The sequence below is a fragment of the Lycorma delicatula genome, chromosome 11, assembly GCF_047948215.1.
Source record: "Lycorma delicatula isolate Av1 chromosome 11, ASM4794821v1, whole genome shotgun sequence".
Lineage (NCBI taxonomy): Eukaryota > Metazoa > Arthropoda > Insecta > Hemiptera > Fulgoridae > Lycorma > Lycorma delicatula.
In genome coordinates, this window is record NC_134465.1 from 32,535,401 (window position 1) to 32,554,484 (window position 19,084).

Here is a 19,084-nt window from a genome sequence, read left to right on the forward strand (position 1 = left end):
ATTTATTTTAATTCGTATATTGAAGTCTATTTTATTTATTCACTAACACCCTCTGTCGCGGCTTCGCTCACGCTATATGCGTATAGATCTTCAGAAACTGGAATAGGTTTTAAGAAATTATATGTAGATTAATTTTCTCAGAGTTATCGCAATTCATAACGTATATCATATTTCATATTTCAAGACTTTGAGAACGTTCTGGCGTAGATTCACGTTATCTACGATCATAAATTCTAGTGGCCCTAGAAGTTCTTCTTCCTGTCTTTTACTGAACCGACCTACGTAAGCATTTTGTCTTACTTATAAAATCTTTAGTTCAGGATACAAAAAATCTGTAGAGTATTTGCGTGTAGATAAGTTCTCGCGGGTTGGCGCCAGAATAGACAATGACGTTAAATAACTGTCCAAGGAAAAAAAAAAAATGAAACTGTCTGAAGAAGTCAATATTTTCACAGATAATGTTCGATATAGACAACGAGATTAAATTTAGTAAAAGAAGTTCTAGGTTATTTATTTATGGTTTTTTACTTCCTTGTATAAAATAAAGGAAATATTTTGAGGAAAAATTTCGGTTTTCAGATTTCAACGGAAATATCTATTTTGACCATCCCTGAATCCATTTTAAGTAATTTCGGCGCGACGTCTGTACGTACGTATGTATGTGCGTATGTACTTCGCATAACTTAAAAACGATTAGCCGTAGGATATTGAAATTTTGGATTAAGGACTGCTGTAATATCTAGTAGTGCACGTCCCCTTTGGACTGCAATCGGTTTGACCAAAAATGTCCAAAAAAGCCCAAAATCCAAAAGATTTGAATTTGGTCCTTTTCGTAACTGCAGTAATAAGCCCTCATTGAGGGTTTTTCAACGGTATATCTTAAGTGGTACTTATTTTCATTGGTTCCAGAGTTATAGCCAAATAAAATTTTAATTAATGAAATATTTGGATCTTACAAGGGCAAGGTACATCGGTCCAAATCCGACTTCATCTCATTTTTTTATTTTAATTCAAATATATTGATTTATTGATAACTATTTAGCTCTGATTGTAAAAAAATGTTTAAATAAATAATAATTTAATAATAAAAAAATAAAAATTATGAAAAAATATCAGAAGTTATTAATGAAATAAAATTTTATGTACTTTTTATAAAAAAAAAAAAAAAAAAAAAAACAATATCTGTATGTAATATGCGTACAAGGAAGTAATGTAGTGTCATTTCAGATTTTTTTTTACCGACTTTTCAAAGAAATATATGATGTTAGTTTCCGTCGTATGTTTTGAGTGTGGGGCGGGATGAAAATAAATTTTCTTTACGTTTTGTGGTAAGAGGAATACGTACAATTTACTTAATTTGAGATATCCTTATATATATGGATAATTATGGGACTCAAACATCTCCTAAACTACTAGATCAATTTCATTGAAAATTAGGTATGCTGTAGTAGTGACATCTGAAGTTTTTTATGTGAAAATTTTATGAAAATTTGTTGAATCGTTTGTCAGTTACACTCAATTTAAAGTCAAAAAAATTAAAGTTAGAAGCGTGTTCATTATAATGTTGCAAGTTTTCTTTTCTTTTTCCTGTTTAGCCTTTGGTAATTACCGTTCAGATAATACTTCAGAGGATGATGTATGTATGAATGTAAATGAAGTAAAGTCTTGTACAATCTCAGTTCAACCATTCCTGAGATGTGTGCTTAATTGAAATCCAACCGCCAAAGAACATCGGTATCCACGATCTAGTATTCAAATCCGTGTAAAAATATCTGACACTTTACTAGGACTTGAACGCTGGAACTCTCAACTTCCAAATCAGCTGAGAAGACGCGTTTGGTGGGTTTGATGTTGCAAGTTGGAACGTTGTTTCTTTACCGGCGTTACCTATGTTAGCAATAATAAACCAAATTTTAAAAAAACCATTAAAACATAATTAAATTAACGAAAAATCATTCTTCTTACACAGAACTGCACAAGAATTTCTTTTATTTATGGTTAATATAGTAGTGAGATTGGTGAGGTTTTAACTGCGGTAAACATTCCGGGGTTCAAATGAATGCTACGATTAAAATTTCATAATTGGTTCAGTAATTTCTTCGGTTTTCGATAATAAACGAAAAAGACGTCTTTTTATGTAGTGAGAAGTATTTTGTAACGTCTATTTTAAACTTTTAATCTTATTTAAAATGTTAATACGTAAATATAAAAAAGTGGTTTGTAAAAATCGCAAAAAAGAGAAAGTTGTATTACATAAAAGAGGAATGCAGATAGATTATTGAAGGAGATTATTTTAAGAGAAAGCATTATTAATTTATATTTACATTTCAATGTCATTATAAAAAAAAAATAATAATAATAATGAATAAAATTTCCTCTCCATATAGAATTCCATTTGATTGTCTTATTTTTTTGCATTAATTATTTTTATTTACTTTCAAATTGGATATCCTCACACCACTGAAGCAATGAATGTACAGGTATGCCACATATACAAGTACATTTTCCAACTAATTATTTGCAGTTTCAACCAAAACAAAAATACCATAAGAAAAGCTTACAATTTTTTTGTTGTTCTTAGATTGTTAAGTCTTTCTCTTAATTTTATATTTATTCATTCCTTCTACTGTTACATACGAATTTATAAATAAAATTAACAGACAATATTTTAAAAAACATCGTAAAACACTTTTTCTCTTTATACTCTACCAGATCTTGTTTCTCGTTCTTAGTATCTTAAACAGTAATTAATTTGACCATTTTACCTATACTATATTTTTATACAAAACTTGTACAGGATTTAATTCTATACATGATAATCTAATATAAGTTGAATAAAACAATGAAAAGTTAGAAAAATTAGAATTTTATTTAGAAACAGTACACTAAACCCAAGCGTACCTTTCTTTCTCCTGTTTAACCTCCGGTAATTACCATTCAGATAATACTTTAGAGAATGATATCTATGAGTGTAAATGAAGTGTAGTCTTGTACAGTCTCAGTTCGACCCACCATTCCTGAGATGTGTGGTTAATTCAAACCCAACCACCAAAGAACACCGGTATCCACGATCTAGTATTCAAATCCGTGTAAAAATAACTGACTTTACTAGGACTTCAACGCTGGAATTCTCGACTTCCAATTCAGCTGATTTGGGAAGACGCGTTCACCACTAAACCTACCCGGTGGGTTGCATTATACGTACCAGTTTATAATAAATGTTCATAAATGAGCCAGTCATAATCAAAAAATTTCTTGGCATGTTTCTGTATTGTTTTTGTTTTTTTTTTTTGTTGCTCTTTTTAGTTTTTCAGGCTATCCTTATATTTCTTAGCCGCATCTATAATGCGGAAAATTAATTCCTCACGAGAATAAATTTTTGTTTTGTTTACAATATGTTACACCATTTTATTCAGAATTAAATTTTCTAAAAGTTTTTTTTAAATGTTTTATGTATTTATTACCCATTTAATAAAGTTATTGTACACCAAACATAAAAAAACAGGGTTTTTTTACCTCAATTCATTGGGTTTCAACCCAGATTTCTCTAAAACTACTTTAGGTACGGATCTTCGATCTATTTTATTCGATTTGTCATGTTAAAAACCATAACATATCACTAATTATGCTCCTTAATTAATGTCCTAAAAATTTCAGTACGATCTCATTTCACTGGGGTAGCTGAAATGCGTGCGAAATCTTTAACAATCTTTATAAAAACTCGCAAACGAAGCATTTTAGGACATATATTTATTTGATTTTTTTCATTATTTTCATGAGTAGAAAAGTTTATGAAAGTTCCGGGAGAATTTCGTGAAACACTCTGTATATCATTACGTAAAAGAGAATGAAAAAATATATGTCTTCAAATTATGCAAGTAAACGGTATAACTTTTATTCTAAAAAAATATTTAAGGAAGAAATAAATTTAAGGAATAATATTTGAGTAAAAGTAAATAAATACTAAGTTGCTTCTTTTTTTGTAAACTCATTTAAATAAATGTTTATCATAGTTACATAGTGACGAAAGACATTTATTTTAAGAAACATTAAGAATTCATATAAATCTTAAGTACTGTTAAACATGGAACAATTTCCCTGTTTAAATAGCAAGCCTTTCTTTTCTTTTGTCTATAAAACATTTCTGTCATTACTATTATTATTGTTGTTGTTGTTGTTTAATGTTACATATAAATGCTTAATCATTTAATTTATCTCCATTTTTATTACGTTTATTGTATTTAAAAATAAAATTATTCCTGTTTCATTAAATTACATTAATATATAGCGTAAATTTTATGTGTATAAGAAGATTAATAATCGCTTGAAAGCTGAAAACAAGCCAAGCTATATGGTAGAACTCCCTAATATTTAAAGTATATTACAGTAAGTAAATTAAAATAGTTTTTTTATAGAGATTTAATAATATAATATCGAATTAAATATTAACAAATCTCAGATTTAAAATAAGAAAAATCCTCCGTATATTATAAAATGATAAGAAAAATGTTGAAAATACAAAAATTGCAATAACTCAAGATCTAATTGATCTATAAATGATTGAAATGATTTAAAAAATTAACAAAAATAACAAAACGCAAAGAATTGGAAAAAATAAAGAAACGAGAGAAAAGGAAGAAAGGTAACCTGTAATAAAATTTTGCTGCATTTTCATTGGTGCAACTACCTGATCGATACGGTGATAGCAAAAATGTATTGTGGCCAGCTATTTTTGATAACCTGTATTAGTATAGTAATAAGTTATCTACATGTGAAATAAGTATAAATAATGATTTTAAATTTTAACAATAATATTTTCCTACCAAAAGCATTATCTTTTGAACTTTATGCCCCACGGTAGCAAGGATGGCAACAAAGCGGCTAGGGGCACAGCCCCCTATTTATTTATAATTTGTAAACGAATTAAATATCGTTTATATAAAAATTCTGATGTCAGCACCACTTAACTTCCTTGTACGCCTATTAAATTACATATGTACGTTTTTGCTGCACTTCATTTAAACTTATTTCATTTGAAAGTGAGATACGATCCTCAAATTCTTTAATAAAAGTTTACAGTCACACAGTTGCTAAAATATTAGTTTTTATTAACATCAAATATTTTTTCAATTATTAATTCAACAATCTTACCTGAAATATTAGGTTAGAGTAAAAGTCCGTTTATTACTCTTTAAATAGATGTAAGTTTTATATATATGTAAATTTTTCAAATTATTATGATGTAACCAACAACAAAATGAAAACAAAAACGAAACGGGAGAAGGTTACTAAATTTTATAGCGATATTTATATCAAGTAGACTGAAACAAATGCATAAATAAAAATAATACGATTCTAAATTGTAATTTTTAATTAATATTAAATAATCAGATTTTTCACAAAATCTGATGTGGACACTACATGACTTCCTTGTACGGTTATTAAATTATATATTCACATTTTTAAAGTACATAAAATTTTATTTCACTAATAACTTCTTTTTTTTTTTATTACTATTATTGAATTATTATTTATTGTAATTTTTTTTACAACCAGAGGTTAATAATTATTAATAAATCAATGTATTCAGATTTATAAAAAAAGGAAATGAAGTTGGATTTGAATTGATGTACCTTCTCCTTGTTAGATTAAAATATTTAACTATATCTCTGGAACCAATGAAATAAGTACCACTTATCATGCATCGTTGAAAAGCTCTTAATGAAGGCTTAATACTGCAGTTAAGAAAAAGTTCAAAATCCGGATTTTTTTTTGGATTTTGGGCTTTTGTTTATTATTTTTTTGATTTTGTTCAGTTTAAAATTTAATAATAAATATTATTTGTTATTATTATTTTATTAACACATTTGTAGAGTAAAGATTTTATGTAGAAAAATATATCTACTAATATTACACATAAATTTAACAAATAAAAAATTTTTTTTAATACCAGTAGGAATTTATAGTAATTACGTTCCCAGCGAATATAGTTAGAATAGATATACTAAAGGGAAAAATATAAATCAAAAATATATATTAAAGGTGAACATATTAAAAATGAGTTATCGAGTTTTTTGCAAATCTTTACGTTTTAAGGCTCAATTTACCAATTTAGGCCCAAAAAAGATAGAAGGTGTGATTTCGCATTTGTATCTACTCTAATGCGTGAAAAATTTGCATTCAACATGAAATTAAAGAAGAAAAAAGCATGGGAAGCGAGCATACAGTTTGCAAGAAGATACATTGACAAAAATGCGAATTGATGGCAGTAGTACAACAGGCAGTTGCTTATCGGGTGTTGAAGAAATACATTGAGGTAACAAACATTTTTTTTTATTTTACTTGATGAAATTTGAATACAAGGGTAACATACTTCCTTAAAAAAATATATATATATATTTTTAAGGTAGATATATTATTATTTCACAATCTTTTAATTTCTTTATTGCAAGCTATTTTTGTTTCATTTTTATGTTAAAAGTAAAGAAAAGTGTTTTTTCTCGGATGGATTGCGCTAAATTAAATTATGATAATCATACTGTTAACTTTTGGTTTACTGCACACTTTCACGAAACAAATTATAGTTCATCTTAAACAAAAAGCATACGTATGTATGTGTGTCTTACTTCTTTTTATCCTGTTTAGCCTCCGGGAATCACCGTCAGGTATTACTTCAGTGGATGAATGAGGATGATATGTATAAGTGTAGTCTTGTACAGTCTCAGTTCGACCATTCCTGAGATGTGTTGTTAATTGAACCCCAACCACCAAAGAACGCCAGTATCTCCGATCTAGTATTCATATCCGTATAAAAGTAACTGCCTTTACTGGGATTTGAACGTTGAAATACTCGATTTTGAAATCAGCTGTTTTACGCAGACGCGTTCACCACTAGACTAACCCGATGGGTTATGTGTGTCGTACTGCTTTTGGCCTTATATCATAGGATTGATCAACCGATTTTCTTCAAATTTGGCTCAAATATTTACGGGGTGTTATTCGTATTAGGTCTTTTCAAAATCCTTTAATGGGGTGGGGACATATTGTAAAAAAAGCAATTTCAATTTTCTTCCGAGGTAATTTAGAGAAAACTTTATTAAAGCAAATTTGTTACCTACAATGCAAACGAGTATAAATAGAATAAAAAGTTTTTACTTTAAAAAAATCAATCCTCACCTCTTAAAATTTAAATATATATTTTTTTGGTTTTTTGCCCTACCTCCCTTCGGTTTAGGTATTTTTCACAACTTTTTTGAAAGTTTATACTTCATATATAGAGCTATTAAGAAATGCCTAAAATTTTTAAAAGTTATAGACCCCAAATACAGAAAAGTTTTCTTTTTCTTATTAAAGGGGGTTTAAGATTTAGAGATTACTTAAGCAAATTTCTTAAGCTTAATCTATTATATATGAATGTGTTCAGAAAAATATTTTTTTTAAATTAATTCCCCACCTCTAAAAATTATATATATATATTTTGCTCTATTTTAATTTTTATTATTACAATTATTTGTATTTTACTTCATCGCTTAAAGGGGTTTATTAAAAATAAAGTAGTTTTGACACCTATACTCCGATCCCAGAATGAGAAGCAATTTTTTTTATTACTTTTATAAAAGTTCACTTTATTTTTTCAATATTTTTAAACAATTTTGTTTTAAATTCCAGACGCTTAATGTTTGAATTGTAAAAAATTTCCTGATCTGTATGGTTTTTCCAATTAAACCTCTGTGCAAGGTCCCTTATGACTTGATCAGCGTATCGAGGAAAGTCAGGTAATACTATGCCAGCTTTTTTTTTATAGGTAGATAAAATGGACAATCTTTTTAAAAGGTAATGTTATTGAAATAAATTTTTGTGAATTAAATCAGTCGATAGAAAGAAAGGAAGATATTTAAAGACAAATAAGAAAAGGCAAATCTTTTTACGGTAAGATCTAGTAAAAAGTATGAATTAGTTAAGCTCTATGACAAGACATTTCTGATCAATGAATTTTGGTTCTAGAAGGAAGTATAAAAGATAAAAACAATAAAGATGAGACTGGAATGTATAATCAAAACAGATGAGTGGGAAAGAGTAGAAAAGAATGAATTTCATTAAACCAGTTAAATATTTTATGGAAAATAGAGTAATTACTGTTTCACGCCAACATACAAACAAACATATTGGTTTAGGTTAAGATTAATCCAGGTCAAATTCCCGTCCTTATTCTTTGATAAAGATGGGGACACCTGTTGAGCCGGTGTGTTTTTTTCACTGCCTGATTGGACCGCGGATTTGTCTGTATACGTTTCCTCTAATTCCTTCTGAACCAATATATATATATATATATATATATACATAAAACAGTTTTTATTCTTTCTAATAATATTATAAATAAATACATATAATTATTTATAATAATTTTCTTTGGATTTATATCTCATTGAAATGGCATTACTTATTAAATATCTATCTTATATTATTATTAACTAGAAAATATATTAAAATAAATTCAGAATAATTTTTCTTGTTAAATACATTTATGTAATGTTTATTTAATCATTTTTGATCGGTATGTATTACATAATTCACATCATGAATAACAAATATGTTTAAAAACAACAAAATTATAAAACAGGAATTATCCTAACATTTACATAGACAGATCAAGAACAACCGCTATAAAGCCTTGATTAATTAAATGCAATAAAATACATAATTAATTATAAAATTAAAAAAAACTGGTTAAAATTTATATTAATTCTTAAATATATATAAACGAAAAGAGGAAACAGCTTAAAATCAAGTATAGGTAACTAAACTGGTTGCTGGGTAGAAACTCACAGGTTATTTAATAAACTTTTGATCTTCAGAATTATCCTTAAACCTGTTGGACGTAGGGAACCTACCTATGGAGTACAAGTAACAGCGATAATGAATTAATTCATAGATTTCAAAATAAATTGGTGAGGATCATAACGGAGGCGCCGTGGTTTTTTTAGGTGTACAGAAATTCAAGACTATCTAGCTAGCATTACCTCACGTATACGAGATCCAAAAAATTAGCTCGCGATATAAACACAGGTTAAATAAACATTAAATTATTTGGCAGTCAATCTATTGAACAGCGATGACGTAAGGCTATTACAACGTTTCCATGTGCTGGAACTGGGACATGTAACCAGAGGAGTAACCTAAAGAATGAACCTAGAAGTGGAAATACAGGATGAGTCTGTCATTCTGTAGTGAACGTCAGTTTGATATTCTACAAATTACAGATATTTCTATCTCTGACAAATATTTTTTTTATATTTATAATGTTGTTTTCATGTATTGGTATTGCTGACATTGTTTTCATTTTTTTTTTTTTTGTGTGTGTGTGTGTGATTTGTTTAACAAAATTTCTACATGTGAATTGTGTAATTTGTTTACGTTTTATGTTTTTTTTAAAATTTTTTTCTATGTGTGATTTGTTTCTGATTCTGTATTGAGTATTGAACTTTACTGGACTACTTATACAAATGTTTTTTCTGTGTATGAAGTGTTGAACCTTTGTATGCCTTAATGAGGGATTTCGTTGAGGGACCTCTATTCACGTGATTAATATGAATAAAATTTACTTATGGTTTTCCATGTGGTACCGATTGTAAAATGTTAACAGATAGAGCAAAAAAAAAAATATATATATATGCATACATATATTTTATATATACATAGACATATACAGTGTATCTAAAATGGTGGGCTGGCTATACTTTTTCGAATTCTACCTGTAAAACTAAACAAAAAATATCCTTAGAAAAAATGGCGATTTCATCTTCGTTCTCCTCCTTCTGCCATTTTGTTATTTGTATATAAAAATTTATATCTCAAGTTCGAATAGACGAATCACATTTTTAATATTTGGTAAGCGTCTTGGTAATAAAGTTTTTAAATTATAAAAAAATCAGGAATTAAATACCTTTGCAAATTACAAAATGGCGGCCATGTTTATTTTTTAATCCGTTATTACTCCGTTTTATCAAAATTTATGTTATGTACTACAATATTAAGTCGTTTATTTTGAACAAAATTACATTTTTATTTTTTATAATTAGTTAACAAATAGCCGAGTTATGGCAGAAAATTGATGTGGTAATTTTGTGTCTGTTTTCATGTCCTCCACTTTTACGTTCAATCTGATTAAATATTAATTGATTTTATTTAATGTTAATTCTAGTATTATAAATTAGTATCAAACTAAGTGATAATTTTCCCACAATAAGATTTATTATTAAATCATAATAAAAGATTTTTCACTTTTGAATAATTTTACACAGCGACTACTATTGTTGATCATGTTAACAACGTAAAAATGAAGCTTCCTTCAACAGGAATGGTGTTCAAAATTATTATAATCAACGAATCTGGAGCGACAAGAATTCTCATAGTGCCTTCCAAAGTAACCCATCAACAAAGTTTTCCTTGAACAGATGGACAGGTATTTTTAATGACTATCTTTCGGGTTCTGTCATTCTACCAAATCATTTAAATAGAGAAAATTATCTTGCTCATTTAACCGAAAATCTTCCACATTTTTTGGAAGATGAAATTTTACAGATTTACGCCTTAGAGACTTGGTTATTATCTCCGATTAGAATTTTTGCCATATTGATAGGGGTAAAGATATTACAAATATTGATTAAAGAAAATAAATTATTCCTTTTACTTCATTATATTTCTATTTAGCAAGAAAGGGGTAAAATTAAATGTCGGAAAAACAAAAGTTATGATCGTAGTCTGACCCGACGATCTTCCATAAGCAACGCGTTATACGATTTCGAAAATATGGACCGATTCGTATGTTTAGGATCTACAATAGATAAATATCGGGCTCATCGGCCGAAGTACGAAGAAGAATTATCTTGGCGAAGAAGGCGCTTGTAAAATTGACAGTTATTTGGAAGGATAGGGCAATCGTAGGATAAATACAAATCTGAGATTACTTCAGGTCTGGTCTTCCCAGTAGTCACGTATGGGACCCACCGAGTTGGTCTAGTGGTCTAGTGGAACTCATGATCGTAAATCAACCGATTTTGAAGTCGAGAGTTCTAAGGTTCAATTCCTTATAAAGGCAGTTACTTTTATACGAATTTGAATACTAGATCGTGGATACCGGTGTTCTTTGATGTTTGGATTTCAATTAATCATACATCTCGGGAACGGTTGACCTGAGACTGTACAAGACTAAACTTCATTTATATTCATACATACCATCCTCTGAAGTAATACATTACGGTCGTTCTGGAAGCTAAACAAAAAAAGAAAAAAGTAGTTATGCATGGTGTTGAGATCTGGACCGGGGGAGAATAGGTCCGTCCGAAAAGTGGGCCTACAGAAGAATGCTTAGCGTCGCTTGAGCGGAAAAGAGTACGAAAATCTCGATTATAAAAGAGCTGGGTATACAAAAGAAGTTGTCTGAAATATGCTTCGAAGGCATTCACCGCTTTTTCGTCCATAGTCCGTAGGCCGGTGAAAATCTTGAAAAACTGGTCATACAGGGAAAAGTCGAAGGCAGAAAATCACGTGAAAGACCGCCGAAAAGGTGATTGGACCAAATTAAAAAAGAGAAACGTTAGACACATTGATTTGAATGGCACAGGATCGTGATCTATGACGGGAAATTGTCAGCGGGATATGAATCTGGCCACCAGTTCTCAGACATTAGAGGAAGTATCACTGGTGATTTCTGTTACCATGATAAAAAAAAACGATCGTTTTAATCTATATACTAATCATCTAACTAAATCTGTAAAATATTTAATATTTTAATATTACTATTGTAATTAGCTTAAATTAGCATCCTTAACTAACTGTTATGTGGTTTGACTGTTTGTTTTGGCTGCCAATATTTGATTGTCAAAAGTTAAAAAATATGCCATCAATATGCCGAGGTGCTCTGAAACAGCTGAAGCATATGGTTCCACGCTTAGCGCTACGCTCAGACTCGAGATTTAGCAGGAGCGTATATGATCTTCTACATCAAGATCGAGGGAAACGTTGGAGAAAAGAGATTTTCTGGCTTTAATTGTTATTTATCAGTATAACTGTCACAGATATTAGAATAACGATATAGCGGGGGTCCTGGCTAAACGGGTCCTGATCTTAAAATACTGATTCAGGCAATAGAGTAAACAAAACCGTTCGTATGAACAAATCTCTTATACGAGTATATCTTCATTTTCGTTTTGTCCGTCATTCTGTGTTCTTTTTCTTCAATAAAAATTTATACTTATAGAATAGATTATAATATTTTAATAAAATTTGGTTACATGTACCTAACAGTATTTTTTGCAAAATAAATAAATTTAAAATTAATTTTCATTAAATTTATGTTTTGTCGTAATGCATTCTTTTTGTTAAACACTCTCATTTTTTTATTTTTTACTATTTTCATTTAACACAAAACATTCTCTCCTTTGTGATTCTTGAAAAGGATTTTTTCGTACAAATATTTATATATAAAGCTGACAAAACAGTTGTAGGACTTTCCCGTCATGCGGCTAAAGCCGCGTTCAGGAAAAGTCCTAAAACTGTTGGCTGTTTCTGATGCACGGCTTACACACAAAACTTGATTTAAAATATTTATCATTTTATTTAAATATAATATTTTTACGTTTTATTTAATTCAATAATTCTAACTAAAGCACGCGCGAGCACACCGTATTTAATTCGCGCGGGTGTGGCGACGGTCGGCACTAACTAAAGTAATTTCACAACATACATAAAACAAATTTTACTTGTACAATCGGCAAACCGGTGTAGCCGCGAGGATTAACGCACTACGTACCGAGTCAACAGGGCGATCCAGCCAGACCGAGTTACTTTTTTACGCTTTAAATATTATTCATTAATTTATTTTTACCGCTGACCTGTGATGTCGCAGCATAGGAGACGACTACAACTGCATTTTTTGGTGTGGGGTTGCGATTTTGCAAAAATTGTTAACAGATGTGCCTAAGAGAATTATGACCTTAATTAGACGAAATCTCATATATTGAATGTGACCTTGTTCTACAGTCTCATCCCCTTGACCTTTTAAATTTAAAATTTAATGGCATCAATGCTCCAAATATAGAAGTAATCTGACCATGTTTGTTCAAAATTGATCCAGTATTTCTGGAAATATAAGGTGGGTGGTTATATTATATAAATATATGTATATCTCAAAATAACAGAAAAATTAGTCCATTTACCATGTTAAAACTTGAATGGTATATGAAATTAAAAATGTCTTTACCGAAGTCAAATATTTAAAAAAAAATTTAGCAATGCAATTGACACAAAAAAATTGCAGTAGTTAATTAACAGTACCCCTACTACGATGTTTGTTGATTACCTCTGATTATTTCATGACGTAAATAATAAATCGTAATTAATAATTTTAAATATATTATTTAATAGTTACGTACACCGTTCCGAGTATAACGGGCAAAAAAATTGCTTAATAAATTATCTATGCTGCTAATAAGTACATTTTACATAATATATTATTTTTATCTACAAGGAAAGAAAAGCCGTTTTCTTCTTACAATACAAAATATTCTAGGTGCGCTTAAAAATATAGTTGATTTTATATACAGAGTGTTCCAGGAGTATTCACCAAACTTAATTTTGGACTAATTCAGGACACCAAAATAAAGAAAAAGGTTATCTAACAAATGCCCTATATCGCTTACGTTTCGCTGTGTCCCCTATTTTGTTTTTTTAAACTATATTTTAAAAATGAATTAAGTTATTTTAATGAAACTAGATATACGTATACCTAACAACAACCTCTACTCTGAACCATTTTAAACGTAAGCAATTTTAAAATAAATTTAACACTTTAATAGCGTTTTTGCTGGTTTCATATAAAAATTAATGTTAATAAATTAACATTAATTTCAATTCCCCCACCAAAAAAAATTTACACAGATCTTTATACAGAATATTTCATGAAGAAACAGAGAAACCTTCATGACATGTTCTACTGGTGAAAATAATTAAAAAAGTTTACATAAACGTAGGTTTGGAAACGCTTGATTTTTTAATTACGGTTAGCAAAAGATTTGCCCAGATTTCAGCTCTTCTATTAAAAAGGACAACTAATGTAATTTTTGGGACTGAAATTAAGGAGTAAACTTGGTGGTTTCTTATGAAACTTAAGCTGAAAAATAGGATAAAATAAGTTCCAAAACTCTAACTCCAGTAGTTTTTAATATATCCGACGTAAAATACAAAATCTGGTGTCGAAAAACAAGTTTTTTTAGGGTTGTAGTGCAATAGCTTTGTTAAATGACTAATAAAGGCGAAAAAATCTTGTAGAGAATTTAATTTCGAGAAAATTAATATACGAGGGACATTCAATAATTAAAGAAACAAATTGATGTAGAAATGAAACAATTTGTAGGGGGAGTTTTGTACTTTCATGACTTTAGGTTTGCATCACTGGGATGAGCTGAGAACAACTGACGGATGAAATTGTTTTGTTTGTAACCTCAATATTGCATTTAACGATGGCGCTGAAGTTTTAACATTAGTTAAACAACATTCAGCGATCCGTTTTTTTTCTTTCTGAAGGTGAAAAACCGCCTAAAATCTTTTCTCGAATGATTTTACAGTATAATGAAAGTTGTATGAACCGCGGAAATTTTTATAAGAGGGTAGAACAGTTCAAAAACGATCTAACCTCAGTGATTGCCGAGCAACGTCCTAGTCGGCCAGTTCAAGGGTCAACTCTTTCGCTTGAAACCCATGTTGACGACATTATTCGTGAAGACTGACGTATTACAGTTAAACATATAGAAAAAACAGTTGCAGTAAGCGTTGGCAGTAACAAACTTAAGTACAACAAAACTAGTGCAAGATGGGTCCCGAAAGAGTTAACACAAGGACACAAGACTCAAAGTGTGTACAGACTTGAAAGAACGCTATGAAGGGAAATTGACCCTTTTCTAAACAAGATTTTAACTTGTGATGAAACTTGGGTTACCATTTTAAACCAGAGTCCAAAAGACAAAGCGTGGAATGGAAGCACATCTGCTCACCTGTCCGAAAGAAATTCAGAATGCAAGTATCAGGAGGAAAGGTCATGTTGACCGTCTTTTGGGATGCCTAAGGTGTCTTCTTTTGTGATTATTTGAAAAATCAGCGTACAGGTAGTGTCTACTACCAGAAGATTGTATCATTCGTTTCTTCGCGGGACACCTGTAATTTTGTATGTTTTAGCCAGCTAATAAATGACTCTATCACAAGGTTTTACAGTTATATAATTTTCGCGTAATTAACTTTACTTACGTTATTCCAGCTAATTCATTATTTAAACTATATTACATTGTCGTTCGGAAGAAAAAAAATTTACACGTCATTTACAACACTATTAGTTACCATACGTAATAAAATAATGTATTTAACCCTTTTAACAGAGATTAAAAAATAATTAATTTGAATTACGATTTGTTTCGGATTCGTGCTTCGATGACATCACCGGAAAAAAAGTACATATTGATTTATATTGAAGTTGTTATACATCAATTCTGTTTATATATAACAAGTGGACATCAACTATTCCCAAACGTCTTTTTTTCCTAAAAAAAAAAAAGCTAATAAAACTGCGCTCTTTTATTAAATAGACGCAATTGGATTTATTAATTATAATTTTATTAGCGCCGTAACATTAAAAATAGACTAAGATGTTGGACTAATATTATTATATATTGTAATAAGATAATTTACTACCCTTTCAGAAGATATTTTGTGCTGATTTTTTTTTCATTTGTTAGTTGTTTTATGTTATAATAAAACTTTTTTTGTTTGTAAAATGAAGTTGAACTAGTTTTAATATACCTGTTTGTCTTTGTAGAATATTGAAACCAAATGTCCTCATTTAAATATTATAAAAAAAAAAAAAAAACACTTCATCGCAAAACAATATTAGCTAAACTATACGCTCTAACCAAAATTATTTGCCGTATCTTATATATACCGTATATATTAGCCGGACAGAGCTCGCTTCGATCACCCTTCCCGTCTACCGAGAATCCTCACTGTATCCATTATCCTTCTCGTTGTTAAAATAATAAACATTTATTTTGATTTTAAATATTTAATTTTATTTTATTTATTTAATTTTTTATTTCCTTGTACGAAGTAAAGGAAGTATTGTGATCGCGAAAAATTTCGGTTTTCAGATTTCAACAGAAATATCCATTTTGGCCATCCCTGAATACATTTTGATTACTTTCGGCGTGACGTCAGTACGTATCGCGCGCGCATAACTCAAAAACGATTAGTCGTAGGATGTTGAAATTTTGGAATTAAAACTGTTGTAGCATCTCTACTTGTGTACCTCCCCTTTTGATTGCAATCGATTGAACCAAAAATGTCTAAAAAACTCCAAAAATATTTGGATTTTGGACATTTTCTTGACTGCAGTTATAAGCCCGCATCGAGAGCTTTTCAACAATATATTGTAAGTGGTACTTATTTTCACTCGACAAATGTTCAAACGATACTCAACTTCTCTCCAAACATTAGTTAACATTTCTTCGTTAATGGTTGTCATCGCTTCATTAATCCTGTTTTTAAAGAGGTTTAGGTCGCGAATTTTTTGTGTATAAACAACGCTTTTGATGTACCCCCACAAGAAAAAATCGCAAGGTGTCAGGTCTGGACTCCTTGGAGGCCAAAGTATGGGTCCTTGCCGGCCTATCCATCGATCTCCAAATTTTTCGTTCAAAGCGTCCGTGACCAGTGCATTGAAGTGCGGGGGAGCACCATCTTGTTGGAAATGAAGTCGATGAATGTTTTCGAGTTCATCCGGCTGAGGAAAGCAATAATCGGTTAACATGTCAAGATACACAACTCTATTAATTGTTTTTTCAGCAAAGAAGAAAGGCCCTATTACACGATTTTTCATCATACCACAACAAACATTAACTTTAGGCGAATCGCGTTGTTTCTCAATAATTGCGTGTGGGTTTTCAGAGCCCCATATTCGTGAATTGTGTCTGTTAACACACATCGATTCACATGGAATGTAGCTTCGTCTGTAAAAATTATATCATCTAAAAATGATTCGTTTTCACTTATTCTGTCCGACATTTCAACAGCGAAATTGTAACGTTTTATACCATCATCGGGTTTTAATTCCTACAGTATCTGGATTTTATAAGCGTGTAATTTCAGTTTTTATTCGACGCTTCGGCGGGGGATGGACTTTCCAGGACTTCTAATTGCCGATCGTCTAATTAGTTCAACCGTTTCGTCCGGTACACTTGGTCTGCCGGTTGATTTCTGTTTCTTAACCGATCCAGTTTCTTCGAATCGTTTGAACCAACGTGTTGTGTTATTTTTGTATGGTAGATCTCTTCCGAATTCACGTCGAAACGATGGTTGAACTAAAATTACGGATTTTAATTCAGTCATCAATAAAACACACTTTTCTTTGTCTTTATCCTAGAACATAGTAACTCGCTAAACTCACCGCAACAACAACACAAGAACTGACGTTGTGGTTACAACTGCTGATAAACAAACTTTTGGATTGGAGGCTTTCAGGGATACCAATAAAACATCTAGAAATTTCCCTACAATCTTCCTATGAATTACTGAAACCGCACCATTCTTTTATGATTACCCTGTATTACAGTTTATTCCTGTTTTACCAAATTTGTTTATTTCAACTGTTTTTAGAAAAACAATCTTCATTTTTTCGTTGTATTCGTTTTTTATAGTATATATTTGATATTTTTAAGTATTTGCTTCTAAATTTAAATGTCTTGCTATCCTTTTCTTGATCTAATATTTTTTTTCTAATTTATCTCTTTTCCTTCATTATATATGTACTTTTATTATTGTGTTCATAATTATGATGTTTTGTAATAAAAACTGGTTACATTTGAATTTAGTTATTTTTTTATAAAGAAATACTTTGTGCATGTATGCATATTTATGTACGTGTATGTATATATGTGCTTGTGAAATAACTCGTGTTTACGAACTGTAAATAGAATATTGAAAAGATGGACACAACACTGGTTTTGCAAGGTTAGATATAATATGGAACGGGAACAATGTCACAGCAGTACACTGCTGTGACAATAGCTATAATAAAACCCCCCGTAGGGTTTTTAAAAGTAAGTTTGAATACATATTGTAGGGGGTTTTTCAAACTCTTTTACTATCTCATTATATTGTTATTATTATTATTTTTAACTGAAAAATTCACAACCCTAATATCGTTATTGAGCTTAACGTTAAAAGAAAATATTTCCTGCTAGTTATTTTTTTCTTTCAATTTATTTATAAATAGCTTATCTAAAAAAGGAATTTTCTAAAAATCATCAGCTCTATTTTAGTTCAAAATTTTTCCTTTTTATTCTTATTTTATTTGTAAATTTCATTATATTTAAATTATTATTAATAATATATTGTATTTAATATTGTATTTATTAGTAAATTACATTATATTTTCTTTTCTGTATAAATCATATAAAAATAATTATTTTTCCTTTAACTGTAAATCAGTGATTCTACACCACAAAATTTTGTCAACTAGAAATGATTTAATACAATTGCCTAATGTATTTTCATTTTTTTGGAAGTAATTATAAAATCGTAAACTGAAAATACCGAAGTAAAAGATTTAAAAAAAATAAAAATACTTTGTGGACATTGTAGATTTAAAGATATTTTTACTTTTTGCTGCAAAAATTAAAGTACGGTAATCATTCAAAAAATGTGGTATGGATGTTTTTGCATTTCTCAACGTTTCATGACCCTGGAACCGCAAAAAATAAAAAAGGGGGTTATGTTCTTACGTATGTATATTTACAAATTGAAACTTAATAATTTTTGATTAGATAAACCGATTTTCATGTACAAACACATGTATACAGGCTAAAATTTTGTCACGAGTCAATATCTCCGAGGAGTGAGGTTGATAATTTCTTTGAAATCAATTTTCTCAAAATTTTGTTAAGCTCATTTTATATTAACCTCAATAAATGTGTGTACGGTTATTTTACCATTTAAAAAAAAAAAATATTGCCCGAAAATTTCCCACTTCCCGAAAAATCGA